Source organism: Cygnus olor, chromosome 13 (genome assembly GCF_009769625.2).
Source record: "Cygnus olor isolate bCygOlo1 chromosome 13, bCygOlo1.pri.v2, whole genome shotgun sequence".
Classification (NCBI taxonomy): domain Eukaryota; kingdom Metazoa; phylum Chordata; class Aves; order Anseriformes; family Anatidae; genus Cygnus; species Cygnus olor.
In genome coordinates, this window is record NC_049181.1 from 12,053,490 (window position 1) to 12,076,363 (window position 22,874).

The 22,874-nt window shown below is 36.8% G+C and overlaps 2 long non-coding RNA genes across 4 annotated transcripts in view; one reads left to right on the forward strand and one right to left on the reverse strand.

Annotated features, from left to right (window-relative positions):
- Nucleotides 1-22,874, reverse strand: part of LOC121077415 — an 80,141-nt gene that overhangs the window by 13,251 nt on the left and 44,016 nt on the right. The gene's annotated exons all lie outside the window — the stretch shown is intronic.
- The window catches only part of LOC121077414, a 49,414-nt gene continuing 35,913 nt past the window's right edge, over nt 9,374-22,874 (forward strand). For all 3 annotated transcript variants that reach the window (XR_005824018.1, XR_005824019.1, XR_005824020.1), the window contains exons 1-3: nt 9,374-10,225; nt 11,218-11,335; nt 19,076-19,136. This is a non-coding gene — a long non-coding RNA (uncharacterized LOC121077414). The remainder of the gene's footprint in view (nt 10,226-11,217; nt 11,336-19,075; nt 19,137-22,874) is intronic.

Here is a 22,874-nt window from a genome sequence, read left to right on the forward strand (position 1 = left end):
TGTCACAGACACCTGTTAAATACTGTAAATATCAGGGAAATTCTGGCTTTGGGGAATTCTAAGGCTGACAGGATTGGCAGAAGTGGGAAGATTCCTGGCTCTCATTCAGCTACTGTACCACTTTGTCCATCGTGCACAGCTTCGTGTTGTCTGTTCTGTCTGAATCCCATACTGGGGGTCTGACAGCATGATTTTAGTCACTTCACTACCAGGTTTGAGCAGAAGGAAAAAAGAAAAAAAAAAAAAGATTTTAATTCAGGCACTGTACTTAAATTTTGAGAGAATTTCCAAAAATTGCGTCTAGCTCTGAAGAACTTCAGAACTCTCTAGAACTTTTTAACTTTAAAAATGTATTGTGGGTTTCTTAGTCTTATCACCTTTTGTTAGCTAGAGGTTAAAATTAAAAATCATCATCCTACAGAATTATTAGAAGGGAGTGATGCGTTTACCTTTATCAGAAATGTGTTTAATAGTCTGAGTGAGATAGGTAGAATTTGAACCTAAAATTATTCTAGAAGCTCATACTGCCAGTCATCTAATTACATGGCAGCTGAGCTTCTCTCTCCTACTCTCTGTGCATATGCTCCTTACCTTCAGGAAATCCCCGTAATTCAATTTGGCTTTGCAGTTAGACGGAGTTTAAGAGGGTTACACTGTGTTTGATTCCTGAGGGTACCAAGCTACCCTGAGTTTGCAAAAAAGGCATTTACAGTTACGCTGGATGAGTTGAGAAGTGGTTTCTTCTTAGTTTGATAGTCAGTGTGAGCTCTAATAATGTGTTTAAGAAGTGTTTTGGGACTGGTTTTCCTTTCTTTTCTCAAAGAAAGCAGCTGTGATGATGAAACCAGTGAACAAGTCTGAAGCTGGAAGAGAGGATGATGCTTAAAACAGAAATCTGTCAACTAACCACCACCACATCCCTTCCCTTTTTATCATTTGTAAGGTGTAAAGATCAATCTTTCCCTTGGTGTCACTTCAGTTCAGTAATCCACAGTGCCAAGCACCAGCTGCAAGCATGCAAATTGTGCCACTATGGGAGGATGCTGCCTTTCTGGCATCCCAACTGTAGTTGCAGAACTGGTGACATCTCCCCTTAAAAAGCATATGCCAAGGCACTGTTGCCATATGTCAGAAAGATGCAAATGTTTCATAGGAACTGGCAGTGGGTAAAGATGCACATGTGCTAAAAATTATATCTAATACAGTGTGGGGAAAAAAAGGTATGGATAACACCACAGGAGAGACAAACCAACAAAACTGGAGCCTGTCTCAAGAACCTTCAACCCACACATACATCTAAAAACCTCATTATTTTATGAATTAAGACTGCCGTAACAGAATATCAGTAGGTATGATACCGAAATTACTGGAGAGTTGAGTTTGAGAGGTTTCTGTTGTCACCGTTGTTCATAAATAAAATAATAGTAATAATAATAATAATAATAATAATAATAATAATAATAATTTACTTTGTCAGAGGAAACCAAAACCAGACTCAGAAAATGTGAAACAAGGTGCTGGTTCATCTCTACTAGTTAGAAGCCTTGGCACAAAACCTGCTGTGGTAGTGATGTCGAGACATTTTGGGAGACAGCAGAGGTCCCCACCTTCCTTGAAGTGCAAGAAAGGTCAGAACTGCATAACTCAAGCGGAGAGACTGTTAGAGCCTGCAGGCTGTGTGAGCAGTCATAACCCAAGTAATTCAGCTCTTGCTTCTACCCATCTAAGAGACAGGTACTCAGGGCAAGGGCTAGGTTGGCTGGCCTGAAAAGTCTTTTAAAAGGAGGGGATGATACAATTACCATGGGAATAAAACTTTGTTCTGTTTCTTCTGGCCAACTTCGTATCTGGGATGCCCGACTCCTTTTTATATCTTTGTATGTGACCTTTTGCTTGTTTGTTTTTGAGAGGCTAAAATCTGAAAACTATTGCAGGATTATTTTCAGTACCAATTGAGCTGAATTTTGGAAGCCTACCTGCACAGCCACAGTCTAAGAACACCTTCATCCCAGGTCGTCATCTGCAGCTGCAGGGCATCTTGTTTGTCACTCCTAGAGAAGCTTGCTGAGAAACTTGCTCTGAAAATAGCTGGTGATGTTCTCCAGAACTCAGCAGACCCTGCCCCAGAGCAGATCACTTGAACTGCTGTTATCATCGTCACTGGAAGCCATGTAAGGATCAGGTAAAGCATCTCTTAAAAGGCCAGCAGAAAGCACTCTGGCTATCACAAGTGAGACGTTACCTGCAAATTTTTATTGATTTATATTTTCAGTACTAATTTGTCCCGCTTCTGGCATCTAAAACAAATCTCTTCAAAGTAGGAAACTTTTTGCCTGGTCTGGCACACCCAAAAGAAAACTCAAACTTTTTCTACTTTTTGTTTTCTAGTGGATACAAGTTATAATTTGCATAGCAGTCAAATGGCATACTGCCATGTCAATCAAGCTTTTAAAAATGAAATTTGATTTAAACAGTGCTTGCTTAAATCCTATGTCTACACAGTCCTACACATTTAAACTCTTGATGAAATGAATAGTTGTCAAAAAACCAAACATGTATTATCTATTCCTTATACAGACTTGAGCAATAATGAGTACCGTTACAAAGGAAGACTGTAGGAGATATGACTTTTTTTTTTTTTCTCATCACATCAAGAACACTGGATATGAATTAAAACACAGCAGTGTGTGTTGGGAGGGAATCAGATGTTCTCTAAAAAAAAAATTGCCAGGAGAGGTTTGTAGGAATAGGAAACATCTTTATTAGTACAAATAACTGCTGTTCAAACTGCTGTTACCTGAAGAAAGGTTTGTGCCTCTAGAAGTGCACCTCAGAGTTGTCCATTTTTTTCCTATTGAATCATTTGTTCTAAGAAAGTATATTAACTCTCCTCTGCAAACCTTGTATCATTTCTGGTCTCATGGGTATCAGCTACTGGAACAACCCTACTGTACATTGGATCATTTGCAGATGTATTTTGAAAGTACATGTAAGCAGTTTTGTGTCTGTGAATTATGGATGCAGCAATCTCCCACTCTGTCAGGAGGGCAGGGTAAGAATTGTACTAAGTGCCTGCTGGAGGATCTGCCTGAGAGCAGTGAAAGAGAAATAGTTGTTGTACCCCTGTCTGTCAGTGATAGGCAACCATCTGCAATTTGATAAATATCCTCCATGTGTTCTTCACCTCTCTCTTGCCTCCCCATTCACTTTGCAGTATACACTTTCTGCCTGACCTGCCAAATGTGTCCAGTGAGGAGACAATTTTTCACATTTTGTTTGTTGAGGTCATGACAGCTCCTTCATTTACAGCTAGAAGCATTGGTTCTGTCCCTGAAAACAGCCCATCTAGTTCACAGTACTCAAACTTAGCCTTTATACTGGTTGTAATGCATTGTCCCTTCTGTCCACTTCACAACAGCTCTTGATCTTACAGATTCAATGGCACACTCTTTTTTTTTCCTCTTTTTTAATTATTTGTTTAACAGCCAGTGTTACATCTACAATAAGCTTTTGTCTACAGTGCTCACTATGTCACATTATCTGTATGTCCTGGGTGAGGCCATCAGAGCTCTTGAAGGAGTGGACCTAATGAGCCTTGAGAACAAAATTCCATTAGAAGTGGATGTAGAGGATTCTCCAGGTACGGTCTCTCTCAATTATTTGACTTCTCAAGCAGCTACAAAGAAACTTTAAATAATTAAAGATAAAAGGGATAAATAAAGGATATAAAAGAAGAATATCCTCAGAGACTTCTAGAGTATAGTTATGACTTTCTAAAGTCAATTTTCTAAAAGCTTGAAATCCATGCAAGGAGGTAGTATAATCCATGCATATTTTTCTTGATTTGAATGAAAGATACAAAATCAAAGTTGGATTTATACCTAGTTTATTCTTCACTTTTGCATACTCTGACTATGCACCTTTTCTCCTTTCCTTCCTGCCTCCCAACTTCTTGCTTATTTGCATTGTTTTTTCTGCATAGTAAATCTTACAGAAATATTCATCATGAATTGGTCATTAAACTATCTTGCCTACCTCCTGCCTAACAAGCACAAGAAAGGCTCTTGTTTCTGCAAAGGCCCAAGTTTCTTCGTTCATTTATTTTATTAAGTTTAAATGGGGGATGAAGGATGCTATTCTTTTAAAAGAAATCAATTCAAGGATACAACAGAAAGGGCTAAAGTAGTACTGTTGCTAGTGCACTTTATCCAATCAAGGTATAAAAAAGTTTTCTAAGTTCTAAAAAGCAGACTCTTGCAGATTAGACATTTTCCTTGGGCTTTTGGTTCAGCATCAATACTGCCATCTTCCTTCTGTTGTAATTTTCTTAACTCCTCAGAGCTTTAATTCAGCTGTTACAGGTGTTCCCCTTTTTCTTCTTAGCAGATCAGTTTCAAATATAAACGCTGTTGCCATGTTTGATGTTATCTCGTAATTATTTTTGGGTCTCTCCTTAGTGGTTCTTTTTGATTTATTTATTTGTTTTTGTTTGTATGTTTATTTATTTATTTAGATGAAATTTTCAGAGACTAAAGACCTAGTACAAGGATTAACTATCTGGGGCACATGGGCTTGACTTGCATCAGGCAGATATAGAACTCAGTACTGTTTGGTGGGGGTAACAGCTAACTAAGACCCTTGTTCATATTTATGAAACCAGAAAAGAGCAAAGTTAAGCCATTTACATCTCATAATCTGCCTCTCATTGCTGTGTGCAATTATTTATTAAAGTGCTAATTCATTTTATCTGAATGTTTCAAACCTCAGTACAAAAATAGAACAACATTTTATCCAAAAACCAGTCTACCTGTTAATACCCTGGACTGGACATAATCAAGAAAATAGGTTCAGTCAGGCCTCTCTTCTCTCTCTCTCCCCTCTTTTTTTTTTTTTTTTCCAATGACTTTTGAACTAGGTGTTATATGGCATCTGGGTGACATCTTGAGATTAAACACTAAACGACTCCATATATTCATAATGAAACTTTTCTCACTTTGAATCATTTCTGGTGTGCATGGCCCCTGCCACATTTAATTCAACTCAAGGAGGTGAAATTCATATCTTCCTTGAAAAGATTACACATGTAAACATGCTGACTGCATTGCCTGTTGTGGATTGAATTCCTACTGAATGGTATCAAAGTAAACTCTAATTTTCTCTACAGCAGGGAGTACCTTTTAGGAATATGAATCTTTTTAACCTCTTTGGTAGTCCTCAGATTAATGTAGTTTATGTCATTTGAGATTACTAGTAGATGTCACTGAATTCAGAAGCCATTTCTGGCTTTACATGCCTCTTCTAAAGCTTGTTGGAGCCAATATGTTTTCCATGGACATCAGAGAGTTATATATAAAACCACACAAGCATAAACAAAATCTTAACACTGACTTATTCTGTAAACAATTACAGAGATTCTATTCATAACAGTGCACAGTGATGTCCTTCTTTTACCTACATCTGAATATTCAATGCTAATCCTCTTACTGCTTATACCTTGCTTTAAACTATTTTGGAAAATGTGAATATTGAATTATGAATGCATGAATATTATGCTAAAAATTAACTTTGGGTAACTTGTCTGGAAAGATGTCGTGAATGTGAGCTGATGACAAGCTCAATTAACATCAGTGCAAAATGTGAAAGATGAGGAAAAAAAAAAAAAAAGGTCAGCCAAGTAAAATTTAAAAATAACTAAAATAAAAACTTCCTGTCAGACCATTTCACATGAACTAACCTTAGCTGAAGCACTCTTTATCTGTTCATGTGAACAGGTACTAATTGTTGGTACCAGCTGCGCAGGGGGTCCTGCTGCGTTCTTGTCCTGCTTGGCTATTCTCAGTGCAGCCTTTGTACGTGTTGAACACAGATCAAGAGTGCTTTCCTCCTCCCTTTTTCTCCTCTGAAGGCAGAAGTATATTTCCTTTATTCCACTGTGCTTGAGATTCAGTTCTGAAGTTGGCTGAGGGGGCTTTTGGCTGAGCTTATCAGAAATGGGAACATTCAGTTTTGCCCTAACATTTTTGTCTGTCATGATCGCCAATGAAAAGACATCATGTGGCACTTCAATGTTTTCACCCTGTTGAAATCCTTTCCAAAAGGCAGAAAATGAAAGGAAATACACTGAAATGGCTACTTTGAAAACAAAACCACACTTCAGTCTAATAGGAGCTGCTGACAATATCATTGGAAAATTTGAGAGATGTAAACAATAAGTCAGGCAAGAAGTTAAGATTAAATATATATACATAATAAAAACTCTTGTCAGACAATTTCATAGTACTTTACAAATGATTATGAGGGAGAGCTAAAAATCATCAGTCTTTTTAGGAATAACACAAATCCTTCTTTATCCTGCCTTTGGCAACTGTACAGATTTTGTTTTGGGGGCACTTTTGTTATCTGAGGAAGTAGTAGAGCATTCTTTCTGTAGGTAGAATCTGAGTTATATATATTTTTTCCCCTTCCTTTTTTTGTGTGTGTGTGTTATTTTTTTTTCTTAGAAGCTTTCAAGAAATCATTGTTTCTTGTTCATGTTTTCCACTAACACAATTCTAATATCACACCAGTGACTTATCCTTACTTTATTCCCTGTAGTCTCATAACCTTATTTATTAAGTCTCAAGAGAATAACTGCAAAGAGAAAGGCTGATATTTTTGTCATTTTATTATTATAGAATTGGAAGTTCTGTGCATATACTTTTACTCTATACATGTCTTCAGTGTGCCTTGCCCTATCAGTACAAAATTTAATATAATAAAGTAAGCACAATAATAAATAAATAAACCATACCAAGATATCGGATTTGACTGTAATTTGCTAAATTGGAAAAATCTGTCAGTCTTATTAAAGAGTCCTGCATTACAGGGTATTGTAATAAATCAAAGTCTGTCAAGAAGAAAAAAAAAAAAGAAAAAAACATCGCAGAAAGGTGCTTTGATGCTAATTCTTCTTTTACTTCTCATAAGAGCGTTAGCTCAGGGTCTTGAAAGTGCAAAGGAATCCAATCTGTCAACTTAAAAGTCTTTTTCAAAGTGCAAATAAATAGATGAATTTCCTTAAAAAGTCAGTGTGTCACCTCCAGGTAATGAACCTCATATTTCCTCTAACTCTCTGGGAGTGGTAGATACATGTCTTTTCTGATATTTCTTTTCCAAACAAAACTCCCCTTACAAATTCCTTTTCAATATTGGAACAATATGTATGTAGACTCCTAGTCTGACATACATTAAAAAAAAAAGAAAAAAAAGAGAGAGAGAGAGAGTACTCTGGGTTTGCTACTTATTTAATATTTTTAAGGCCTGATTTCAGTGAAGGGTTTCTAATAAGTTATAGTCTGATTTATCTATGAAAATGTTTTGGAAAGACTGCTGATATTAGATATTTAAGATAATGATTGAATAGTTTCCTAAATAACCATGAAAATATACTTTTGAATATAGTACATTTTTCCACCAAGGGAAGTCAGATGAATTAAGGTACCTACACATAAGGTACCTACACACTTCCTTATCAGAAGACACTATCTGTAATATTACATTGCTACTTGACATTTAACATTTCGGATGCTGGTGTGAGTTTGTATATAAGACTTAAATCAATTATATTAGCGTGACATTCTGCAAAGCCAAGGATTAAATGCACATCTGAAGTGCTTAGGAGTTTTGAACAATTCCCAACCTTAGTCTTTGACTTTCTCCAACAGAATATATCTAGTAAAACACCCATTTAACAAAGATAAATTCACATCTGAGATCTTTTTTTGCCTTCAGCTGTATAAACATTTTTATACAGGTATGACTTTTTATTTTTTTTAGTAAAGCAGAAATCCTTTAATTTTATTTATTTTTTTAATCCTTTGTCATGTGGTGTAATAGGAAATAACAATGTTTTTTAGAGTCCCTCAGCCTGTCAGCAAATATTCTCTGAGCTGACAAGACAATCTTAACATACTGTTTCCTAAACGTATCATTATATTTCATTCAAAGCAGTAGAACAAACTGTCTGGCTCTTTCAAGAGTTCCTAAGGATCTTGGCTGCCACTTAAGCACAGTAAGCATTAGCACTTAACAATGTTGGGTTTGCTCTGGAAGCTGATTCCTACAGAAGAATACAGAGAAGAGAATTTAATCTAAATGCAGTGGTAATTTTCCCAGCATATACATTCATTTAAGAAAGAGGCATTGTCCTTTTGTTCAAATGATTAAGGTTATATTTTTCAAGAGAAGCGGGCAGAGATGCTTTGAGGAGAAGATTTCTGAGATGAAGATACAGAAAAATCAGTATATAACATTAGAGAATGAAGAACATGAGAAAAATATGTCATATTAAAGGCCTAAGGGTTTTTAATCTATTAGATCGAAAGACGTAAAGTGAGTAAGACAATCTTATAATCAGAGCTCCAGTATAAATAGGTAAAAGCCAAATTAAGGAAAAGCAGAGGATGGTGAGGAAATGTGATTGTATAAAAATGAAAAATCTGGTTGAGAAATTCTTCAGTTAGAATTATGAGGATAGAAAATAGAGTAAAAAGAGCTGAGGGCATTACCAAAAGGTATGGGTGCAAAGCTGGTGCAAATCAATGGGTTCAGGAATATTGCAAGTCATTACATGCTAGGCTTCAAGTTGGAAGGGGTCTAATGGATAGAAAAATAATTCACAGACCTGTATATTAGTTCTGCCTTGCCCAGCATGACTGGAGGCAAAATGCCTCTTAGATCAAAAGCCACGTGTCTCAGCTTTACTTCATGTGTGCTGCATAAATGTGATTTCCCTTAATTCTTGTAAAAGTCCTTGGTGTATTTTAAGTGTAAAATGTTATAATGTATTTAGGACTCAGCCTGGAAAAGAACAGCAAGTCTACTTGTTTGTGTGTCAGTTTTCCCATCCATTAACTTTTTTGATTCATTCACTTGTTTTCTGCTTTTTCAACATTTTTCAACACCCATCTAAGCCAGATCTACTACATTATCTGCCATATAAAATAGCTCTTAATTTTCAGGACTGAAGGTAGTTAGCTTTCTTTTTATTTCCTCCCTTCCTTCCAACCAAGCATTCATCGCTGCTTCTTTTTAAATTACAGTCTTTCTTTGTGCAACTGTTTCATCATTCTTAGAATATCTGGCTTCAAGCCAGTACAAGTTTTATTTGTCATTCACTTCTGGGTATTAATCATCCCATTAACATTGCAGTTCTTAATGGTGGGTGCAGACATTATGTTAATGTCTGCTGTAACTTTTTGGTGACTGGGGAGCATTTCTAGTGATAAACTGTTCCTAGAGGGAACATCTGAAAAGTTAAAACAGTATAGTAAATTAAACACGCAAAAACTTCCAAACATATTGGAAACATATTTTGCCTCTTAAGTATTGTGACCTTTGAGTTATTCTACTTTGTGTTTTTTTTTTTTTTTTAATTTATTATTTTCTTTCAATACTTTATACCCTTTAAGCTACATGGAAAGGAATTACTCACTATTGACAATATCCATGCAGCAAACATTTGTTTTAGCCCGTATCTGGAACTGTCTCATGTTTCAATCAAGCTGGTGAGCGGACTACAAATCACCTGTATGCAGAGAGCAGCACAAAAGGGACTCAGGAAGGACACACCTGCCTTCCACTGAAAATGTTGCTCTGATTTATTCACAAATGGAGCAGAAATACTTCTAACACGTCTAAGTCCCAGAAAGACCTTGTCCGTTCTGTAATCCATCAGTGTCCTCAGAACAGTGATGAAGATCATGCACATGACTGCTATATTATGTGCAAGAAGGCACCTAAGAAGATGACAGATATAACTTCATCACGAGGTCATTTGCCTTATGTGATGAATTGAATTCTCTTTTGGTTCCAGGTCTCATCTTTTGTCCTCTGTGAACTTGAGTAAACAAAATTGTCAGTTGCTTCCCAGAACATATTTGTCAGATTTCTGTTCTGTTTTTCTTTTTCTTTTTTTTTTTTTTTCCCCAGTCTCCCCTTTTTGCTTCAGAGGCGAACTGACATCAATGGATGCTGTGAAGTTGTATTTCTACTGTGCTGTGCTGCTTCTTATAATAATACCAGTGCCTAGGATTTGGCAGGCCTGGTAAAACACAAGAGATACACAGAGTGAGGAAGATCTGGGTTCATACTGTCTGGATACCTTGGGAAAAATCACTGAGTGTGGGAAATTAGGAATTTATTTTCTACCAAACTTCAAATCACTAAGTAAATATCTGCAAGAAAGGTATGTGTACACCTGTGTGCCTGCTACTAGTAACAAAACTGTAAAAAAGGATGAGCCTAGCTGCCCTGTGGCAATAGCTCTATTACTTTGATTTTCTCAGCCTAGTAATTTTATCTTTAAATACAGTTATTTTTTTCACCTAAAGATAATTTTGTCTCAAAATCAAGAAAATATGTGACATCAGTTTTCTCATTTTTTTTCTTTTAACACCTTTAAATTGTAACATCTTTAATTGCAGTTTATTGAAGAAAAATCATTTTCTTTTCTCTTTTTCCCCCTTACTTGATTTGTAATTTCCTTATATATGTTGGAGGGTCAATGCAGTATTCAGCTGCTAATGGAAATGCATGTGACGTGTCTGACTTATGGCGTATTGAGCAAAATTTCATTGTCAGGTTTGTATGCAATATTTTACATTTCAGTTTAGTATGCCAGTGGTGAAATATTATCTAAAGTGTATTGCAGTTATTTACTGTTTGTTTTCAGATAGGCATGAACATTACCAGATAAACAGGGAGAAAATGTACTCGCCTCAGTTCAGATGTCCGAGTATCTTGAACTGAATCCAGTGTGTTTGAGATGTTTTAACAGTATATTTAAGGAAATGATAACACATATTTTAGATGCTCTTGGAGCTTCCAAATTCACAAGAGGGTATATTTTCCCCCCTCACTGCTTCTACATATATACTTGGATTAATGCAGATGTGAGTTATGCATTAGCATCAAGGGGAGAATTTTACACAGCAACTAAGGCGCAACAAGCCTGAGTGGATGGTGAGGAGGAGAGAATAAACAGTGAGTTTCCAGTAGGAGTTTGAAAAGGCTGATGAGGAGTCTGTCTAGAGAAAGACAGCTCATCTCTTCTCTTCTGCTGTATTGAGACTGTTTGACTAGACACCTAAAATAATGCACATTATCAGGAGACTGTTGAAGGATCCAGTGCTGCCCGTATCTGCTATATAGCAGATACAGATTGATTTTTGTTTATAGGTAGAAGAATTCTGCAGACTTAAAATTCCAAGTGGTACTCAGTCTGGAAGAGTAAGCAAAGCAGCTCTAACAGCCACTGAAGACAAAGAAAAACAAGACAACTAATTTGGTCAGAGAGGTCAGTATTTGAGACTTGTAGGGCAAATGGGAGTTGAAAATGTAGTGCACAAATATTTGGAAACCTGTGTTTTAATAACTGTCAGGAAGAATTATTTGAAATCTTTCCTTATTCTCTCTCCCTTCCCCTCCCCTTCCTTCCCTCCCCCCCTTTTTGGAACTTTTTGAAAGCATGAAATGGCTGTGTAAACTTTCCAGTAGTGATTTTAATGACTTCTTCCTTCAATGTATTTCTCTATGGTTTTAATCAGCTTTAACACATAGCAACTGTTACCGTGGACAAGTGCACAGCAATGAGAAAACTAAGGAGTGTGAGACATAGTAGACGGAGAAACAAACAAACAACAACAAAAAAGAGTAGAGGCCATGCTCAGAAATTGTGACGCTGATTACACGTGGAAAAGTTTTATATCTTATTAACCGTTGATGATTGTGTCAGAGGGCTTGGTTTTCACTGAAATATGGAAAATCCTTGCTCATAAAGTTTAATCCTCTGCTACTGCAAGAAACTAGCATGTTCATATGCTCCTCAAGCTGCACTGTGTAGTGAATAAATTACCTGGTAACTCTACCAAGAAAGTATCCATCTGGATCAACACGACAACTTATTTATGCACCAGTATCTGAAGGGTGATGGTAAATCCACCAGTAAATACAGCCTTTTCCGATGCCCATCTCTTCCAATGCCACAAATGCTTGCGTGGTTGCCAGGAGCTGCTCCTGGAGGCAGCACTGGTAGGGAAGCTTTGGTAGGCTTAACCCTGGAAGGCTGTCCATGTCTCTGGCTCTACCTGTGAGAGTACTTGGAGGCATATAGAGAGACATGAAAGCGTCCCTATACCCAGATATCCCTTGGATGGGAGCTTCAGGACACCCTGCATAAAGTAACGTAGTCATAACCAAAGTAGATTTTAATCGCAGTAGTTAGCGGTACAATCAAGAGTCTTTCTAAAACCAAGAACTGACATATCCCTTTTAACATTGTTAACAGGGCTTTAAAATCCAGTCCTCAGGTGGTATTTTGATAGAAAACTAGAAAATAAAATAATTGTTCTTTTTAACACTACATAGTATTCTTCACCAACATCTAAATTCATTTAAAGAGGACAAAAATCGGTATCTTTGTTTTCAGACAGGAAAGTGAAGGCACAGAAAAGTGAAATAGCTTGTCCTAGTTTGTGCAGAAATCTGAGTGATCCCTAGTGATCATTAGTAAGAATTCAGCCTATTCTTGGCTAATGAGGCCAAAATATAAGACTTTCTGGATGTGGCTGAGACAAGCTCAGAAATAGTTTATTAAACTGGAAAGTTTAGTACATATTATAACATGTTCCAGTTGTATGGCAGAACAAAGGCAAGAAAAAGAAAATCCTCAATTTGGGATATTAGTTAGAATAGGGCTGTGCATTGTTTTCAATTATTGATGTCGAGACATGTTAGAAAAAAATGGCAGCCAGTTTACAATCAGCCTAATTTAACAGTATAACCTTAAGGTTATGCACTACTCTAGACTGATTTATTTTAAGTTTGTTTAATTAATGTGGAGGGTTTATTTTTTAAAGTATTTCAATGATATCCATATTTGAATTCGGTGGAAATAGTAGAGGATTCCATTAAGCTCTGACTTTACTAATGTAATTTGATGGCTCAACATCTCAGTGTGCCTAGTTTTCACTATTTGTTCTGCTTTAAGATTTGACATGATCAGTCAGATCTGAGAATTATAATTATGCAGTCCAGAAATAGACTTCAAGATTTCTAGTCCCCATAGAAAAAGCCAATGGGTATGTAATTAAGAACAAGAAAAATGCTTGACCTACTTTTTGTGTTGAATCTAAGCTTCTGATTGATCTATCTTTATTTCTTTCTATTGATCTATTTATCTGCCTCTCCAGTCTGTCACTAATAATCTTGACCTTATTTTCCATTGACTGATCATTTAAACTAATTTCTAGTCTGAATGCTGGTAATTTAATAATGTGAACCAATTAGGAGTTAAATAGAATCAATAAACCCCTCTGTGACATCACTGAGAAAAACATTGAAGTACCACTGTCTCATTATCCCCTTCAGCATATTCTATTAATATTTTTAGAGCTGGAGTCAACCAAAGATACTACCGAAACTAGGAATATAATTCATGACATGATGTTACATTTTAGCTATCAAATTTTTCCAGCTTCATATAATAAAAGCCAGCAAAGGCTGTTATTTGCTTAACCTCAGCAGGTACTGAAGCATCTAATGTACTATGAAGTACTAAGTACTATGAAGCATCTAATCAACACCTGCCATGGGAAAAAGAAGTGTTTTACGTCTCCTCCCACTTTTATCATGTCTGTAATCCTTGTTTTCCAGCTGTTGTGCCCTCCTCATCTCTTTCAGTAATAAAAAAAGAGCCTGGTATCTTCTAGGCCAATCATCTCACAGCTCAGGTCAGTATAATTCAGTGAGAAGTCATCATTTTGCTGAGAGATTGAACTGTTTCCCCCATAGAAAAACTGATAATCAGTATTTCTGATACTGGAAATATCAGAGGTAAAGAGATGGATAGAAGACAGTAAAACAGATTGTTCATGATAACTGCACATAATCATGTGCTTCCTCCATCTGAGGCACGGTAATCATCATGGTGTCACCTCACAGGTATATACAAATATTGGATTCATTAAGAATCCAAATGGAGCTGATCCTGTAGTCACGTGCTTTCAACTACTTCAATTGCCTTTATACGATTTCTGCTTTCAAAGGAAACTGATGGTCACTCCATCTTTTGTGCAACACTTTTTGCTAATTTCTGGTTCTTCCAGCAAGTACAAAAACAACCCAAATACCCAGAAAACAGTTTATAGCCTGAAAGAAGCAAGATTACAAGATATGTTTGGGGATATTTGTAAAAATCTCCTCCTAAACCTGGCAAATATTATGGGGAAAGTTTTGGAGTTGCTTGCAAAGAGACAGGACCCCTTTCTTACTGAATATCTTTGAGAAAAAAAAAAAAAGCTATTTTCTTATCTATTTCCTGTGTATCTAAGTGAGCAAGTAATCATACAAGAACCTAAGAAAACCTAGAAGTGTCTGAGATCTCTTTAAGTTTTCTCTTACAATATTTATGTCCCTTTTATTCCTAGATTAAAAGGTTTTCTGGTCTATCCATCGTTTGTATTAGATGGATTGTAACTATAGTTTCCTGCAGGCTTGTGTACAATTTATCATTCCCACCTCTGGATGGTGACAGACATATTCTGCTAGCCCAAAAGAACTATTCTGCTAGCCCAAAAAGACCATATGTAAGTGTTAATAGCATACATTAGCACAGTTGTAAGCTTGTTTACTTTCCCCGTGAGCCCTATCAGATGTTTCTCTTTTGTTTTGGAGTTTACTTTGCTTCATTTTGTTGCCTGCCTGATAAAACAGTCCTAGCAACAAAACCCAGATTATTATGGTTTTAGACATAAACTTCTGTGAAGGTGCTAGATAATGTCCATGTGCCATTAAGCAGCCAAGCTAATCCTTTCCCTAAAATCTCTAATTCTTTGTAATCCTCTCCCTATATTCTACTTTTCCAGATGAAAGGACAGTAGAGTGGTACTGGCCTGCTCCTCACCAGGTTCTGATTTAGGGTCGTTAGCTCCATTCTGCACGTGTGTCTTCTCTGTGCCAGAACAGATTAGCTCTACTGGCTGCTGTGTAAATCCAGATGTTTGCCATATGGATAATTCTTAGTCTGTCTGAAAGCCCAAGACACAGGAGGGGAAGGACAGCACATGCCAAATAGCTGCCTACTGGAATTCATCTTGCCAATTACCTCATTTGGGGGGAAGCAGGTAATGTGTAGCAGCCAGGCCCACGGATAATTTCCACATCAACACCCACATCAGTATCTGCATGACACGACCACCTCCCGACTTCCATTCTCTTATGTTGGCTCTTTTTTGAGTTTCAGCTGTCTAAATTGTGGATGGCATGAACAGAACAAGTGAGAGGCACAGCAGTGGCATAGCAGACTGTGCCAAAGTATTACATGCCTTTCCAAAAGCAAATCAAACTTTTTTTTTTTAAAAAAAGGAAAATAAAAGAAAAAAAACAAAAAACAGAAACAAAGAAACAGAAAAACCAAACCCACCAAAACCACATAATAATAATAATAGTAATAATAATAATAATAAACAGCAAGCAATTAAGGCAGTATTTTAACAGGCTTCTGCAATAAAAAAGGCAAAAACATCACTGGACTGCATGAGGGAATGAGAGGGAAGAAATATCGGGGTATTTTACTGCCGTTACAAAACCAAATGATATGTCCTCTTTTTCAATTATAGACGCTCAATGTTTTTTAATCTGTTGTAAAAATGAAGTTTTATCATGGGGCAATAAAAAAGTTTTTTGATATTGGAGGTGTAGGATTGGGAAGTATCTCCTCAAAAGAAGTGTCGGATTAAAGCTGTATGAGAATGCCATTAGGATTAGAAGCATGGTCCATCTATCCTCCTCCTTTCCTAGTACAATGACAGCTGCAGAGTTATCTGTGAAAATAGCCATATTTTTTCAAGACTGTTGTCATTTATGTGCCAAAACCACATGTACTGTTGTACTGACTAAAGTTAGAGCTTCTGGCCATTAGGCTTCTTGGATACAGTGATCCTTACCAGGTTGGTCTCAAGGAAACCAGACAGTATACAGCAGTGTTTGACACTGTTTCTGAAGCTTCTGGATTGATAGCGTTACAGCTTACTTCCATTGTGAAAATTGTTTTTTCATGGTGTCCAAAGGGATTGCCACATAGAATTTGCAGGAAATAACATTCCTGTTTGACAAACAAGCTCATTGGCAAGAAACACTGACATGAGAGCCAGTATTGAAGAGAGAAACTTTTGTGATAAAACCTATCAGATGAACTATGTCTCTAATAGCCTCTATGCAAGCTTTTGCTTTCTTGAGCTCTCTTGAATGACAGGATGGTCATTATTCATCACTTGAGGGAAGAACCCCAGTAAGATGCAATTTTCTGTGACTATGTTGTATAGTCAACTGAGTTTACATATACACAATTTTTTTGTTTCCTATCTTGCATAGCATTCCCTAATAATAATAATCCATCCTGCAAAGCATCCCAGATTAGGATTCATAATGAGAGAAATTTGAGAGTAAAAAAGACGGGTAGAAAAGAAGGTTGTAGAGGGAATACAAGTTCTGAAGAGGGAAAACTTGGATAAGTACAGTGAAAGAGTAACAGTAATTAAACGGTAGTTCCACTCCCATAGGCATGAGAAAAGGGAGAAAAAAAAATAAACTAATAAATTAGTCATACATAATTTGTTGTTGTTGTTGTTTTGTTTTATCACAAGCTATTCCACAAATGGAAAACTAATGCAGCTCAAAATAAGTCCTGCATTAATCTACAATCTAATCTATAATCTACATATTTCTATTTTTCTTCTGGTTTTAGAAGCTAGTTCAATTGAATGGATTTCTCTGAAGAGCAAATGAGGGATGTCCATTTCCCCTCTTCCCAAATCCGTTATTAGGGTTATTCTTTTAATTTCTTTTTCATGTAAGCTTCTTTTTGCATTATTTCTAAACCTTGCTATGAGTAGATTTGCAAAAAGTGAAACAAAGTATCTGGAGACTCCATTAATGGAGTCCATTCATTAATGATAAAAAGCATTGGATAAAGACTCTTGCAACAGTGGAGTTTTCTAACAACATTCAAGATGTCTTCTAGGCACTCTTCTTTATTTACTTTTTTGATCCAGAATTTTTATTTTTATACAAAAAATATATTATGTGATTTCACTTCATTTTGTTACTGTTCCATAAGTCTTTGTCCTTCATTTTGAATTTTAGTTTTCTCTATGTTAAAAATAATAATAATAAATAAATAAAAAAAAAACACGAAAAACCTACACTTATTTAACTACCAGCTCTTCAGAGCTTTAGAGACCAAATTGCCTTGGAAACTAGAGGTTTAAGTAAGGATAATGGATTTCTGTTATTTGACAACTAAGCTATCTAATTATATAGTGACAGATATAGTTCTGATTGCATCTAAATTTATGATTGGTTAAAATTTCATTTTACAAGAATAGATTAATGATTAAATATCACATTTTCTGTAGATTTTTGTATTTTGATATGTTAATCATTCCACAAATCCAAATAATAAAATGAAAAGAGTTGCAAGAGCTTGTTTAAAAATTAACAGAAAATTACATATTGAAAACCAATCCTGAATTTTGCATGGGACATCTTTAAATTGGGTTATAAAATATTACATATTTAATCTCTCAGAGATAAAGCTGCTGGTGGATATACCCAGGTTATTCAAACTCAGTATTCAAAGTGGATATAAAAGCATTTGGAGTACCCATGTCAACTAAAAGGATAATATAACTACTTTACACAGCATGGGCACAATCACTGGTGTCAGCTTTGTATGGAAATTCAACTGTTGTTCTCAGTCCCCTGAGTCAGTGCTGTGTGGAAGATCTGTAAGACTTCCCCAGGCTGTACGCACTGAGGTATATCAGTGGTGCATCTAAGAAATCTATTTTCTCTCCTATGAAGTCAGAGCACTCCTCTTGACAGTTGCTGTGAGGAGGAACAAGATGGGCTGGTTTCATGCTGCAAAGATGCAATTCCTTCATACTGATATCCAGGGAAAGAAGCAATAGGACTAACAGTTTAGCAACCTAAGGTGTGAACCTTGGAAAGGAAAGAGCAAATATGCTTCTTGCTAATACGCAAGGAATAAACTTTTGTGAAACAAACAGGAGGTTCCTAAACAAGATTTTTAATTTTTCTATTATTATTATTATGTTCAGTGCTCTGTTTGATCTCGTCTTATTTGACCAAGCCTTGAGATCCTTTTAAGTGAATACATGTGACTGAAGGTGCAGCTTGTGCCCAAGTTTGATACTTGTGGATTTATGCTCTCAACATGCAGATGATCACCTGGGCTGAGGTCTAATACAAGGAGTTAAAACAAATTTTGGATAAAATATCAATTTAATGTAAAGCCTGAGGTTTCTGTTCAGATATGCTTTCCTTGCAGCTGTCTATTCCTAGCCACTCTCTATTTCCCCAGTTATACCTTCAATTGTGTGTGCTTTTATTTTCTTTGTTTTTCTGTGCTTCAATATGGTGCTATTAATGTTGTACATTTTGATTGAAAAGCGAATATTTTATGCAAGGAGAATATCTTGGAAAGTATCACCTTAATTCATATAGCAAGTACACTACTCTAGTCCAATATCAATTCTGCCTAGTTCTTACGAATATTCAGAGAACGAGTTCCTTCTGTGTTCTAAAACCAGACTCCAGGATCCATCAGCCTTACCATCTCAGTAATGCATCTGGGTGGGGATATTTGTTTTTGTAATCATGAAGAGAACTGTCATGTTAATGCTGGTAGTAAGACGCAGTCATTGAAATGAATGCCAGAATATGTATTTTTAACATTGTTTCATAAATCAGAGACCTGAAGGCATTTTGTTCAAACTTTCCCAGAGTTGTCACCTTCAAATAGAAACAAGCATTGATAATTTAAAAATAAAAGATCTGTGGTTTAGAAAATCTTGAGGAAGGACTTCCAGGTTTTGCTCATGAGAGGATGCTAAAACATCAGAAATCAGTTTAGGAGGGCTGTATAACAAAATTAACCTTCAGTGTAATGCCTACATTAAATGCAATGTCTCAAGCAAGGACTTCCTTTGAAAAGTCTTCTACAAATTCTTTGCAGGTTATATGTGACCTTTTGGAGTCCTCTGGGAAGCCCTGGCTCAGAGCACGTGGAAATATAGGTAAGTGATATTATTTGGCTTTGCTATACTGCCTATTGATTTCAATGAAGTTTAAGATGTGGCAATAGCACAGACAAGATAAAGAAAAGTTCTTAGCAAATTCTCTTGACAATACACTTTTTGTTGTTAAAATTCACAATGCCAAATGATGTGGAAGAACTTAGCTCAGATGCACTGTCAGATAAACCTGACATAGGCTGTCTGTATGCTGGCTGGAATGGAAATGAGGTGCCCTTTATCACTATCTGCAAAGGAAACCTCTGTTTTTCCAGTTCTCAGATTATGTCTCATTTTAGGTATTTCATGCATTTATAACTTGGAGGTGATGCATATAGAGCAGTAATGAAGAAATACGCCAGTCCTCAAGGTAGCATGCCAAAATAGAAGCCTGTAGTCAGCTGCAGCCTTCTGTTGGTCCTGTTGCCTGATCCCTGAGACCATGTTACTCAGTGGGAGATGGGAGATTTATCACAAAACTGGTAGTGACAAAATAAGCTGGGTACAGACTCTTCGGGCCCTTGCTCATGATTCCCACCTAATACTGGGTAGATGGAGAATTCTTTAAGGCCAGTATCAAGAAAGCATTATATGCAGTGCCAGCATTGACACGCAAACCTCTTTTTCCTGTGAAAAAATTATAGCATAATAAAGATTAATGAAGAAATGCAACAGTATTATTGCAGCTTCCATTAGCTTTCTCACTTTCACTCAGGTCAGACTGATTCAAAGGGGATCTCCCTGTATATTGTTACATCTCTGCTGTAGAAACTACAACCCTTCAAATGAAGATTAAATTAAATGACAAAAAGGAACATTAAGTAAAATTAAAGCAATAATAAAAATCAGGAAAGTGAGCTAGATTCGCTTTTTGTACTTGACTTACCCAGTTGATCTTAGGCGTCATGATTGCGGCTGAAAACTGCATCATCTACCCTACTTCAGTAGAGAGGCTTACTTGGGTGAATGCACTGAATGTAAATGTCTCTGGGCTTTTGGGTTTAAATCAGCCATTAGTACTGCCTTTTATTTTATCCGATTAACATTTATACACTCAGGAAGGGAATACTTTCTTAGCCTAGCAATAGGGGTTTTTATTTTCCTCTTTACATCCTCAACTACAGACAATAACCCCCTAATGAGAGTTGAGGGTTTTGGGTTTTTTTTCTTGATACATTCTGAAGGAAGAGATTTTGGTGGGAAAAAGTAATTGGTGATGGGTGATTGTTGCTTCTTCCTTGAAATTTTGCTGGAACTCTAAAAAGGCAAATAAGTGTTAAAGGCTGTCACATGCCTCAAGCAGCAGTTTATCTCCTGTGCTATGTGGGAGAACTGCTACCATACACAAATGAAGATCACTCTGTTATCTTAACTACAAAGTTTATGCACACTGTGTCCTTTAGTTTTAAAAGCTGTATGCTGCAATGAGTCAGTTATTATAGAATAAGGTTTAAAAGAAGTTAATGCACCAGAGAATGAAGCAGGATCTCATTCAGCTTGATGAACTAACGTGCTATGTTCGGTAAGAAACACGGACAATAACGGGAACACAGCTGGGTACTCTGTGGACCAGGGTCTTGAACCAGAGCCAGAGAGATTAAGCTAGCCTAATATTAATGATCCTCTTCTTGTAGAAATGTTCAGTGGAATTACTTCATGTTAGCCCTGGAATAAGGGGTGTCTGCCTAGCTCCAGTGTCCTTGGTTATATGGGAATTTTGGAAGGGAAGAGAATGGGCCAGCACTGCTCTCTGCCACAGACTCTCTTTGTAAGCCTCAACAAATCAAGCACCTCAGGCAGTTGCTAAGAAACACAGGCAATAATCACTGTGTCTCAGTCCCACATTAGTCAAATAGAGTTAAAACCATCTCTTTCATAAGAATGTACTCAGACGCATTGTGAGGAACATATGTGCAGATCAGACAAACAAGGAAGAGGTATCAGATGTGCAAAGATGAGGAGAGGACAGGACAGGAGAGGAGAGGACTGGACAGGACAGGACTATACTCAGCTCTATCATAGATTAGAAACAAACAAACAAACAAAAAAAAAAACCTAAGACTACAGTTTTCATAAACTTTCACATTCTCTTAGGAAGATTACTCAAAAATTATCTTTTATAAGGTCTCCTTAGGTACTTTTCTAGATATTATACTTTAAAATATATAACTGTAGTCTTCCTGAATTTTAGGATGTTGGGAGAACTGCTGTTGAGGACGTGCAATGTAAGAATATTTCACATACGTTAATGATCAACTTGCTGTACCATAGGTTCTTTGTTAATAACCATTAAGTACTCAAGTTTGAATATATACATTTTTCTATTTGCCCAGTGACACGCTGGAGAATCCAGGCAGGCTTTGTGCAGTCTCCATTGAAGCACAAGCCTGCCACTTTCAGAACAGAATAGCTTGAACTTTTCACAGCTGCAAACCAGATTTCTTTGTTGGATCAGTGATTTTTAAAAGGCAATTATTTTCCTCTTTACCTAATTCTGTTGCTCCCTGTGTAATACATATAAGCAATTGAAATATCCTGTTTTTATCTTTAGATTTTCAGCTGAGTAGAAAATAAACAAGCAGGCACTATTCTGTGACAATGGCTCTTGGGAGAAAAAGAGATACAGTCACTTTTTTTTTTTTTTCTTGTTCTGCAGTAGATCCCCATGTAATTTGTCCAGGTTATTTTATATAGTCAGCGTAGCTTCCTGACACATATGTTCCTTTTTCCCCAGAGCAGGGGACACAATAACTCATTACTACTGTAGGACTCTTCCTTAGTGATTTAGTCAAGTTGCTGTCTGACTCCCTGATTAATTCACACGGCTTCCTCACAAACTCTTACTTAATATAGTGACAGAGCTCTGGCTTGGCGGGTTCTCACTCTCTAGCAGAATAATCGTGTGGCTTTCTGCAGCATGCAGGCTGCTGGAAAAGCTTCTGGGCCTGGACAAGCTGTTTGAAAAGTGACTTGGCTGCAAGACAAAGCCATGCTGGCTGAACCTCCATGCTATCTCCCAAGGAGATTGCCATGGCAGTGCAGATAGCCTATTAACAACCTTCTCTGTTTGCTTCTGTCTCACTGGGCAGCAAAATTACTTGTTTAAAGGCAAACACAAAGGCTGTCAAACTGAAAGGGAAAATAAACAACTGAGGTCTGATAGAACATCCCAAATCATGTATCAGTAGTCAAGGGCATATGTGCAAATTGCCACATCATGCTACACAAATGCCACCTCCATGGAGCAGCCATTTGTCTTTGTTTTCATGCTCTTGCCCCTTGAATTCATTATCCCAAGGCTCCTCAAGCCACTGTAACACTTCATGCACATCTGCTAGCCTGCCCTTTGCCCTTCCCTAACTTGTTCAAGATTATGTATTTTCACCTTTTGCCTAATTGTCAGTTGTTGTCTCAGCAGATACATTTGAATTTTCTGTTCTTTATCAGCAGCCTTCTCCCTCATGGCCAATTTCTGTTTCATGGTATGTGGAAACAGAATATATAGGTAAAAGAGCTAATTAGGAACTTTGAATTGAATCTCAGAAGACCCAAGTTCTGTGGCTGGATTAAAAAATACTTTTTGTCTGCTGAATATAAATTTGACAATATTTAAACTTTCATAGCATCTTAGATCAGAGCATAGAAAAAGTCTGTTTTTTGTAAATACACTAGGGTTATTTTGACAGGGGTTGGACAAGATCACCTCTAGAGGTCTGTTTCCAACCTCAACCATTTTGTAAC